This window comes from Peromyscus maniculatus, chromosome 4 (assembly GCF_049852395.1).
Source record: "Peromyscus maniculatus bairdii isolate BWxNUB_F1_BW_parent chromosome 4, HU_Pman_BW_mat_3.1, whole genome shotgun sequence".
In the NCBI taxonomy this organism is placed as follows: Eukaryota; Metazoa; Chordata; class Mammalia; order Rodentia; family Cricetidae; genus Peromyscus; species Peromyscus maniculatus.
Window position 1 is genome coordinate 69,670,626 of NC_134855.1, and position 12,122 is coordinate 69,682,747.

Here is a 12,122-nt window from a genome sequence, read left to right on the forward strand (position 1 = left end):
ATTATGAGCCTATCAGTAGGGTTAGGGGGCTGGGCAAACTCAGCACCAGCATTTTCTAGGAGAGTGGAGGAAAGCTAGCACTTGTGCTGGCTGGCTAGCTTTATGTCAACTGGACCAAACTGGCATCACTGGAGAGCGGGGAACCTCAACTGAGAAAATGCCTCAATAAAGGGAGGCCTGCAGGGCATTTTCTTAGTGATTGATGTGGGAGGGCCCAGGCCATTGTGGGTGGTGCCATCCTTGGGCTGATGTTCCTGGGCTTGATAAGCAAGCAGGTGGAGGCAAGCAAATCACAGTGTGTTGGAGGCTAACCTTGTCTACATATTGAGCTCAGGACAGCCAGCCAGGGCTACACAGTGAGATTTTGTCTCAAAACAAAACAAAACACCTCCAAACCAAATACAAACTTAGTTGTTTGGGAGCTACAAGTGTCTTCTAAATTACCCTTGGCCATAGACTTGACTCTCTTTTATTGACGCTTGCTTACTTGATCTTGCATGAGAGGGGTGGGCTACAGTCTCCTATTGTCTTTGAGGTTCTGCCAGTTGCTGCTCACACTTCTGAGAGTCTGCTAAATATATTCAGTGCTCTCGTCTCCGGCACATTAAAGTTCATGGCCCTGACAACGGCTTCATTACTGGCCATAACTTTTATCCATGTCAAACGACTCTCTGCTCTATTTAGTACATTTTGCTTCAACTTTCCTGCTGCCCGTTATGGAGTTGGCCCTGTGATCTTGGCTTCTCATTTCTCCACTTATATGTAGGTCCAACAGTTCTTGTGGAAGGCTGCAGAATGCCTTCTAGGTGGACAGAGCAGAATTATTCATCATCTCCTTCTTTACTCCTGTGCCTTCTTTGGGATCAGTGAAGTACAGGCATGGAAAGAAAGCAGGAGAAAATGGGCACAAAGTTTACGGTGGGCTGGCGGTACGGCTCAGAAGTAGAGTCCCACTGAACATGCGCGGCATCATTGGTTTGCTCCCTAGCACCATGGAGGAGAAGGAAGGAGGGGTGAGAAGGAGAACGAAGTGCCTTTGGGTTGGAGGTGTCTGTCAGTAGGAGAATGGTTGCTGAGAATCCACCAGGGAGGGGCTGGGGGCTCAGTGGTAGAGTGTCTGCATAGAATCCACGAGTGAGGGGCTGGGTGCATGTCTCAGACATGAAGCACTTGCCTGGCCCATACAAAGCCCTGAATTTGAGCACCAGCGTGAAAAGAAGAGAAAGAAAGAATGAAGGAAGGAAGGAAGGAGGGAAGGAGAGAAGGAAGGAAGAAAGGAGGGAAGGAAGGGAAAGAGAGTGTCTTGTGCTTTCCTGCTGCTCCAAGTGAGCTCTGAACTTCAGACTGAGTGAGATGGATGGCTGAGCCCATGTCTTTGTCCTTGAGAGGTGGTAGTGTTCTGGTTATTCCTGAAGATAGGCTGGGGTGTGGGCTGTTCCCCTCTCAGAAGATGAAGAGTATGTGTCCTGGGTAGGATTTCTGTTGCTGGGGTGACTGCCATGGCCCAAAGGAAGTTGAGGAAGAAAGGGTTTATTTGGTATACATGTCCAGACTCCAGAGCATTATTGAGAGAAGCAGGGCAGGAACTCGTCCAGGGCAGGAGCCTGGAGGCAGGAACTGAACCAGAGGCCGGGGAGGATGCTGCTTACTGGCCCACCCCCTTGCCTGCCCTGCCTGTTTTCTCATATAACAAGGATCACCTGCCCGGGCGTCCCACCCACATCCACCATTAATCAAGTAAAAGCCCCACAGACTAGTCTACAGGCCAATCCGATGGAGGAATTTTCTCAGGTAAGGCTCCCCTCTCCCAGATGACTCTAGGTCATGTCAGACTAACAAAAACTTGCTGTCACAACATGGGTTCTAGTGTTTAGAAGGGCGGCATTTTTCTCTGGAAGACAGGCTTGTGGCTCAAGGGGCTCCTTTCTGGGAAAGAGGGCAATGTGATCAGAATTCGGCTTGGACTTGCTGAGAACAAGCCTTGTCAAATCACTGAAGTCCTTTAGCAGTCTTAGGGGTTTTGAGCAAGATGTAAATCTCTTTAGTTATTAAAAAAAAGAAAGAAAGAAAGAGAGAGAGAGAAAGAAAGAAAGAGAGAAAGAAAGCCACAACGAAGTCAATGTCTTCATTCCCCTCTTTCAGCAGAGTTCAACTCACTGCCAGCCTGCTGCACTCGTGACCGCTGACCTTCCACCCCAGCCCCGAGGGGTTTGAAGCCAATCCTAGATACTGTGTAAACATTCCATTGCCCTCATTCCCCGAGCCCAGTCATGCCACCACCCCACCTGGATTCCTACCCACTGCTGCGTGACAATTGCCACCAACCTCGGCTTACATGGATGGCTGGCTCTGGTGAGTTGATCAAGTTAAGGTTTTTTTTTGTTGTTGTTGTTGTTGTTTTTGTTTTTGTTTTTTTTGTTTTTTGTTTGGCTTGGTTTTGGCAAAGTCCAGTACCATTTAGGGCTCCAGTGGCAAACAGAAATACACCAGGACCTCAGCCAAGGCAGAATCAGCAAGCTGCTGTCTTCTCTGGAAATGAGTCTGGAGACTCGGGGAGGTGGTGAGGAAGTTCGGATTCCAGAACCCAGAGCTGGGGCTCAGACTTGCCAGGAATTTCCACCCAGCTGGATGACCAGAGGGACATGAAAAAGGGCCCAGCAATCTGTAAGAATGGTCCCTTCTCCCATCTTCTGTCTTCTGCTATCACCCCAGTATCAGCCTGCCAGGGATAAAGGCAGTTCTGGGTTTGGGGTGGGTCCCCCCAGAGTACACATATTAGAAACTCATTCCTGGTGTAATGGCTGGGATGTGGAACCTTCAAGAGTTGACGAGGCCATCAGGACCCTCAGAGTGGAGAAATGGCCCTTATTGCAGGAGTGGGTGGGGTCAGGCTCCTTCCTTCTTGTTCTCATCCTCTCTCGTCCGTCCTTCTGCCTCTCTCCATGGGACAGCACATCTCACAAGCCCTTATCAGATGGTGGTACCAGGCTGTGGCCACCAAACCATGAGTCAAGTACATTTCTGTTTGGTATAAACTAACTGGGCTCGGGTATTTTGTTATATTAACAGAAACAGACTAAGACAGGCAGGTGATTTACAGGGTCAAATCTGCCACCAAGTAGAACGTGGGTGGTGGTGCAGTGGCTGGGGGGGGGGGCTCTGAGCAGTGAGCCAACGAAGATGGTGTGTAACTGAATTAGTTACATTTTGTGTTACTGTTACAAAGTATCTGACAAAAGCAACTTGAGGAAGGAACAGTTCTTTCAGCTAGGGTAGTCCATCTTGGAAGGACAGACACCCCGCCCCATCCCCCCAGAGAAAGGCAACTGATTACATTGTATCTACAGTGGGGAAGCGCAGAGAGGCATGCTTCTGCTCAGTTCTGTGTCTTTTTTATTCAGTCTGCCGTGGTGGTGGGTCTTCTCAGCATAGTTGAACCTCTTGGGGAATGCCCTTGCAGACACACCCAGAAGGGTGTCTCCTATGGGATGCCAAATCTAGTCAAGTTAGTATTGAAGATGAGCCATCCCAGTATCCATCGGGTCACATGACGCTTGGTTGATTGTTATCTCCTCCTCCCCCTCAGCTCTTGGTGATAATCCCCATAATCCATATATTCTGGACCCCCATGGAGCACTTGCTTGTTCACATGCAGTCATGATATGTATGCGAACAAGATGGAAAAATCAGAAGACATGAGGCAGTGCCTGGGTGGGGTGGTGTTCCGCTGACCATGTGTTGTGATGAATGGCTCATTGTCCACCCACAGGGAGACTTCTGTTGGGGTTAGTGCCTGACCCTGGGCTGTTCAGCAGTTTTGTCAGTGGTCTGAATGGAGATAAAGGGAACACAGAAGCATTTGGGAGTGTGTGTGTGTGTGTGTGTGTGTGTGTGTGTGTGTGTGTGTGTGTGTTAACCATGGGGAAGCATGAGCCACAGAGGGGAAAGCTAGCCATCCTCAGGGCTCCCTATGTCCAGATGTCCAGATGGGGGCCTCCTCCTCAGTTCACACTCTTCCGTTGGCTCCTTCCTGCCATCCATGAAAGCTGTGGCCTAAGACATGGGTGGACAGGTGGCCATGGTTGATGTCTAGTTACCAGCTCTCTGTGGATGTCTCTGATCACTGTAGTCCACAAAAGCTCTTCTCTAACCTGACACAGTCCCTTCCTGGCTGCGTTCCAAGAAGGGAGTGGCCATCTGGGGATTCGGTTGAGAATCTGGCACATAAAGGGGAGTTTGCCTGTTGTGCAGGTGAGAGAGTGATGTGGTGGTGGTGGTGGGGGGTTGCTGCTGCTGGAAGAGGAAAATGTCCCACAGTCTGAGTAAGTGCAAGCTGCCCTTCCTCTGGGCCGTACAGGTCCCCCTGCCATTGGTGGCAGACCCCAGGGCATCTGTGTGGGCGCTTGCTGCTGTACCTTCACTACCACCCATCTCCCGCATGCTTCGGTGGTCACTCTACCTTAATCAGTTACAGACCTTTGCTATGGTCCAGGCAAGAGTCCCAAGAGCCCCTGTGTGCCGTCAGGGATGCTAGAGAGTTAGCCTGTCCCACTCGGTCGGGCCTTTTGATTGCTGAGATTGCGGTCTGAGCTCTTTCTTGGAATCTGCTCAAGGGATAAGGCAGAACTGGGTGAGCAGTGGAGAGTCAGCTACTCAACAAGTGATGCTGGGAAGCTTCACCTACCTGTGCATCCACATATCCATGCCAATCACGCTCCCAACCATCCATCATCCATCAGTTCATATATGAACGGATCAACTCATCCATCATCCATGCATCCATACATCCACCCATCCATTTATCCATCTATCCATCATCTAGACATCTATTCTCCCAACCATCTTTCTGTCTATTCTTCCATTCATCCATCACATATGCATTCAGGCCTCTACAAATTCAACTTCTTTCCATCCAGCTGTCCATGTAGCCGACCACGTCTTTCTCCTTCATCCCTCCTGAATCACCTCCATCTATGGAGGGCACTATGGTTTGCTGTCTGAGTCCCCTCGTGATGAACCCCTGGCACTCTCGCTGGCCAGCAGTGCTGGTATCCGAGGCTTTTTCTGTCTCCTCCTTTAGCTGTTGTCTCAGTCACAGAGAGCTGCTTGCCTAAGAGCAGGCCCTTCCGAACACAGCCTGCACCCAGTGACTGATAGTGTGGGAACATAACAGGCTGGGCACCCTGCCCCTCCAGGGCATGTCTGAGGCTGATCTTACTCTTGAGCTCCCCGGGGTGGCAGCCACAGTGTGCTGCCCTAAAGCTCGGCTTCAGTCTATGCATCCCGCTTCTTTCCTCTCCTTCCATAGGTGTGGGTCCTGTGTGAAGATCCTGCCTGTTAAAACTCTGGCATGCGCTCTGCTTTCTGTGGACTCCGCCAAAGACCCAGCCCATCCCTTCATTTGTGCGTGCTTTCCTCTTCCATGCAGCCTCCCACTCAACGAGGAAACATTTATCTGCAGTGTGCTATACGTACAAGAGTTTGGCATCACTGACCTAAACGCGGACCCTGCCCTCAAAGAGTCTCATGGGGATGTTCAAAGCTCTTACCAGGAAGGTGGGTGGGGCATGGTCAATACACACTGGGGGGCTCCAGGCAGGCTTCCTGGAGAAGACAGTGCTTGAGCAGAGAGTGATGGGGAGGGGACTTGAGCTTTTTATGTCGTCTGGGGAACCTGTGGAAGCATACAGAGGGAGCGATGAGCGTCATCCATCAAAGAGAAGAGCAGGTGTGACAGCTGGGCACAGCTGGACTTTGAATAACTTCCTGACACTCACTCCCTCTGCTTCCCACCCTGCCTCTCTCCCATGGAGTTCTTCCTTCCCTCCTAGCTGGTCCTCCCACCTGCCTCCTTACAGGAAATGTGACTTGGTCGCCAGCCCGAAGCCTTTGCAATGTAGCCATCACAAGGAGGGACAAAGGCCACAGAAGGGAGGAAGTATGGGAAGCTTCCCTGGCTGCGGGTAGGGGGTAGTGGCGGGAGGGTGACAGCATGGCTGGCAGGCTCTTACCTGGGGTGGCTTCTTCCCCAGAACCCTGCTTCCCCCACTCATGTTTGCATTACTAAGAAGCCAGATGGGCCCAGCTGGTTGGTAAAAGTTGTATGCTAATGAGGCCAAGGTTACAATGACCCCTGGAAACGCCTAGAAGCTTTCTGTGCAGAAAGTCTGTTCGTAGATCTCTGACCTGGGCACAGATGGCAGCCTTGACCTTGGCTTAGTACACAGCCCCCAGCCCTGCCATTGACTGAGCCCCGACCCTGATCTCAGCCTGAGCCAGAGTCTGGCTGCAGAATGGGCCCTGAACACCAATCGATCAATTCATTAGCAGCTGACAGCCCTGCATGGAGCAGTTGCTGGAGTTTGTAAGAGCTTTTCCGGGATGCTGGAGTTGAAATGTCACCCAGTGGGCTGTGGCCCAGCAGGCTCCGCCAAGTCCCAGGTGGCAGGCACACTCGGGCCGAAGGGACGTGTGCTCAGGGCTGCTTGCTCTGCTTCCTTCGAGGAGGCTTTCTGTTGTCCACCCTGTGCTGCTGAGGCTTGCTCTCCTTTAACATTTGTGTGTGTATGTTTGTGTGTATGCGTGTGTCCCTTCACACGTGTGGAGTGCAGAGGTTGAAGTTAAGAATCTTCCTTGGTAGGGAAGAATGTTCATGGTTCCGAGAGACAGACATTTATCAGACTATGATTGCTCCAAACAACAGAGGAGGCAAAAAAAAAAAGTCTGCATGGAACCATGAACACACCTAACAGCAGCTTTGAAATCTTCAAAAGGACTAGGGTAAAGCCATTAAGCTGAAAGATCTGCTTTGGACTACAAACTGCTTAGAACAATTTCAAGAGGACTAGTTGAGATGATCCAGCCTGACAAACTACTCAAACAAGGACTTGAAATAAGCCCTGAACTTTCCTATTATCCAGAGACTGGACAAACAATACAGGACTTGATGATTAACCCCAAAATTTTCTTTTCAAGATTCCCTAAAGATATCTTCACCCCTAGAAAGCAAAAAGAAAAAGAGAATATAGATATGAGATAGATCATCGAATCTACTCTGAGAAAAAAGATAAATAATAGGATAAATAGGTAGATCACTGAATCTACACTGAAGAAAAAGGGGAAGATAGATATAAAAAGGTAGACTAATGAATCTATTATGAAAAGAAAAGAGAAAGAATATGGATATGATAAGATAAAAAGGGAGATTATGGAATCTACTTTTAAAAAGGAACTACTTGTTTTAAATAAGATAAGTAATGAAAATTTTTTGGTCTGAGTTTATCAGATGTTACTGGACTGGACATTGTTAATATATATAATGGAGTTTTTATCTGAATCTGTCAAATGTTAATGGACTAGATATCATTAATGTAATTTTTGGCTGTATATATTGTATATACTTATTGGATAGTTTTTCTTGTATTAGTTATAAGCTTTTTTAATTTTAGACAAAAAGAGAGGAGATGTGGTGGTATTGTGTCACCAAAATATTGTGTACCTTAATAAACTTACCTGGGGTCAGAGAACAGACAAGCCACTAGTTAGTCAGTGATAGCACACACCTTTAATCCTAGCATTCCAGAGACAGAAATCCCTCTGGATCTCTGTGAGTTCAAGGCCACATTGGAAATAGCCAAGCATGGTGACACACACCTTTAATCCCAGAAAGCCAGCCTTTAATCCCAGGGAGTGGTGGTAGACAGCAGAAAGATATATAAGGCGTGAGGACCAGAAACTAGAGGCTTTTGGCTGGTTAAGCATTCAGGCTTTTAAGCAGTAATTCAGCTGAGACCCATTCCAGATGAGGACTCAGAGGCTTCCAGTCTGAGGAGACAAGACCAGCTGAGGATCCGGCGAGGTGAGATAGCTGTGGCTTGTTCTGTCTCTCTGATCTACCAGCATGGACCCCCCCCAAAAAAAAAAAAAAAAAAAGAATCTTCCTTGGTCACTCTCCACGTTTTTTTGAGGCACCATCTCCCGCTGATCTTGGAGCTCACCAATTGGCTGGGCTGGCTAGTCAATGTGCTTCAGGGATCCACCTGTTCCTGCATAGCCCTGCCTCCACCCGACCAGTGCTGAGCTACAGACGCATGCTGTCACACCTAGCTTTTTACATGGGTGCTGGACATCAGAACTCAAGTCCTCACACTTGTAGGGCAGGTGCTTTCTGGCTAAACTACCCCCCCTTCCAGGACTGCTCTATTAGCTCTCCAGCAGATAAACTGACAGACAGCTGCTAGCTTGTCACCCTTTAATTGACCTCAAGAGCAGAGCATGATGGCATTGGCAAGGAGCCTTCACTTGCTATTAAGTGGCCTGTGCCAATGGCTTTCTTTCTTTTTTTTTTTTTGAAACAGGGTGTCTCTGTGTCATTTTGGTCCCTGTCCTGGATCTCGCTCCGTAGACCAGGCTGGCCTCGAACTCACAAACATCCGCCTGCCTCTGCCTCCCGAGTGCTGGGATTAAAGGCGTGTGCCATCACCGCCCGGCTCCTCAGCTTGCTTTCTTAAAGCCCCAATTTCCTCATCTGCATGATAGAAATAAGTAAGTGTGCATTCCCCAGCCCTGCAGAGAGCCGTGATGTGACTGTGTGTGCTGGGCACTGTGACTACAACAGGTGGGCTGGGGGGCTTTGGGGTTTCAGGCATGGTAGGAGGGCCACGGGAATCCTGCCCTTCTTCCCAGACAGCCATAGCTTCCACCCTGAGCCTCCCTCTGCCTGCACAAGCCTGTTACCCAGGGACTTCAAGCAGAAAGGTAAGAGGGACTCTGGATCCATCTGTGGGGAAGACCACAAACCATTCTGCTCCCCTCCCTCTTCCTTCAGGGAGACTCAGGACCTTCTGCAGCCTCTGCAGAATTCCAGGTTACCATAGTAACCTGCACACGGAGGAGCAGGGTGGGTGTGACTTTGGGCCAGGAAGTTTAGTTCCCAAGGCAGAGCTGCCCTCAGGTCTGCCACACAATTGGGATCCTAGAAGGACAGTTTGGGACAAGCTGTTTAGGAACCAGGGCCTAACAGTCCTCCCAACTCTGCCTCTTCCAGACGTCTGGTCTTTGCAATTCAGTCCTTCATCTGAAGCCTGTGGAGTTCTTTAGTAGGGACCTCCCCATCCTCGGATCCCACATTTGCTTGTGTCTCCCACTGGTTCTGACTCAGGGTCCTTCCTGACTCTTCTCTGCCCAAGATGCATCTGGGAAGGAACTTGAGGATCCACAAAGAGCAGCTTAGTACACTGCAGATTGGATTAGGCCATTGCTGCTCAAAAAGCTTTAATGGCTCCCTAGGAGCTCTGAGAATAATACTATCCTACCTCCTTTCCTCATAGTATGCCCCGCTCCGGTCTCCATTCAGAGAGGGAGGAGGGGGTGGAGGGGAGCAGAGAGGGGAGAGGGGGCGGGTTCTGAGGCCTGAAGATCTCATCCTTTGCCAGCCATGGCTCATCTCATTCCCCCTGGACCCCTGTCTGCCTACTGACTGCTGACTACTCACCCTCCCTTTCTCAGCCTGGAGGGCAGGTCCCAGAGAGCTAATGTGGAGGAAGATTAGATCAGCCAGGAATTTCTAGGTCACAACTGACATTCACCAGCTGTCTTCTGCCTCCAGGGGGCTGCACCCAAGTGTGTGGCACTACTTGATAAGGCTGGGCAAGAAAGAAGGGAGGTAGGAAGAAAGGGAGGGAGAGACAAGTGATGAGGGGGTAAGAAAGGGAAAGGAAGGGAGGGAGGGGGGATGGGAAGAAGGGAGGGGAAAGAAGAAAGGACGAGAGGAAGGGAGGGGATGAAGAAAGGGAGGGAGGGAGGAAGGGAGGGAGGGAGGGAGGGAGGGAGGAGGGGAGCTTGGTAGGTAAAGGCACTTGTCACCAAGCCTGGTGCCCTGAGTTCAATCCCCGGACCCACAGGGTGAAGAAGAGACTGATGGTCACAAGTTGTTCTTTAATTTCATATGCACATTGTACTGTGTGCGCACCTGTACTTTATCCCCACAAATAAATAAACGTAAAACTATATCATGGAGAGGACTGAAGAAGAAACCTGACATGGACCTCTAGCCAGGATGTCCACATGCACACACACACACATGTGCACACATACATAAATGTGTATGGATACCACACATGCACATGTGCGTGCACACACACACACACACACACACACACACACACACACACACACACACTTAAAAAGAGGGCTGGGGACACAGCTTAGTAACACTTGTCTAGCACATCTGAGGCCCCACGTTTGATCCTCTACACCAAAAGAAATAGAAACTGTGCCTTCAGGAATTGATACAGCACACTGGGTCTGTCTGTTCTGTGAGCTACTGGGTACTGATTACAGAGGCCTGTGGTAATATATTGTGTACCCTAATAAATTTGCTGGAAGACCGGAGAAGTGGAACAGCCAGCCACTAGTTCTTACCTCCACGACATCCTCAGCCTAAAGAGAGTGAGTTCCTGTTTTTTCATGCCTTATATACGTTTCTTTGCCCTGCCATATTATTTCCTGGGATTAAAGGCATGTGTGCTTCTCAGGCAAAGGCATGAGATTTCAAGTGCTGGGATTAAAGGTGTGTGCCACCACTGCCTGACCTCTATGTCCAATCTAGTGGCTGGCTCTGTCCTCAGATCCTCAGGCAAGTTTATTAGGGTACACAATATATCACCACAGAGGCCCCCAGAAAAGACACCAAAAGTCCCACAAATGGCACCCAGGACTGCACAGACACATGGTCAAATGTGGCATACCAAGCATCAGCCATTTGCTGTAGTTCTGGGGCACATATAATTTGCACATATGTATCTGCATGTATAATTAATTAATCTCCCCAGGGAGGCCTTGAAAGAGGGACCCATTGCTTCTGCTTCTGTCCTGCTGAGAGGGGCAGTCATCCCTCCTGGGTCTTCTGTGAACAGGTATGGGTAGACTGGGGGACTGAGTTTGGCCCCTGAGGAAGGTCCTCTTTCTTGGAGCTGGCCCTGCTCTGTTTCCTCTCTTCTGCCCCAGACCTGTCCCCATGGTAACCACCCTGGGTATACACACCCTTGTTTCAACTGTCCCCCTTTCTCTCCTGTCCCCAGCCTTGACTCATGGGGCCCTGGGGGAGGGGAGGCCAGTGGTCTTGGCACTAAGGCTAGACAACGTTCCCACTGAGGGGCATGGGAAAGGCATTGAGTGCCACTGTCTGTCCAGTCCTGAGGCAGGGTCTCACTTCCTGCACCAACCCCAGGTTGGGCGTTTCCAGTTTCCTCAAGGGGCTGAGCTCTCCTCCAGGGAGCTGCTCCTGCCATACAGAGCGAGGGGAGCCCTGCAGGTTTGAGGGGCCTGTAATGGCTGTGTGGTGGGGGAGTGATCTCTCAGGGGCAACTGAGTCTCTGTGGCAGGTTGGGACGGGTGCACTCCTAAGGTCCTCACAGGAGATGTAGGGGGGCTTTACTTGCTAACCTGTACTGTTCTTTCTGGATCATCTGAAGGATGCGTATTTCTTTTAGAACCACAAAAACAACTATAGAAGCAGTCCTATTCTTCCACTTCGCAGTTTCTGTTTTGTTTGTTTTGCTTAACTTAAAATCACCCCCTAGGTCAGGCAAGAGGCCAGCGTGGAAGGTAGACCCAGGCTCAGAGCCTTGCCTCAGCTCTCTTCCCGAGAGCCACATAACAAATACCACAGGCTATGGAGTCAGGTTTGGTTGGAATCCAAGCTTCACAGTTAACGGTTGTGTGACCATAGAGCAGCTGAGTGACCTTTCTGAGTCCCAGTTCATCTATTGCAAGTAGTTTATAATACAAAACATGTAGGGGCTTGACAGGCAGCTCAGCATGTAAGAGCACTGGCTGTTCTTCCAGGGACCTGTACTCAATTCCCAGCACCCACATGGTGGATCACAACCATCTGTAACTCCGGTGCCAGGGGAGCCAATGCCCTCTTTTGGCTCCATGGGCACAAGGCGTGCATATGGTGTACAGATATACACGCAGACAAAGCAGCCATACACATAAAATAAAAATAAAGATTTCAAAGAATAAAGAAGCAAAGTTATTTTCTTTGCTCAGTACAGGCTCCAGTGCATAAGTACCATGTAAGTGACGTGTTGCATTTATTAGGACAGAAAGGGTTGTTT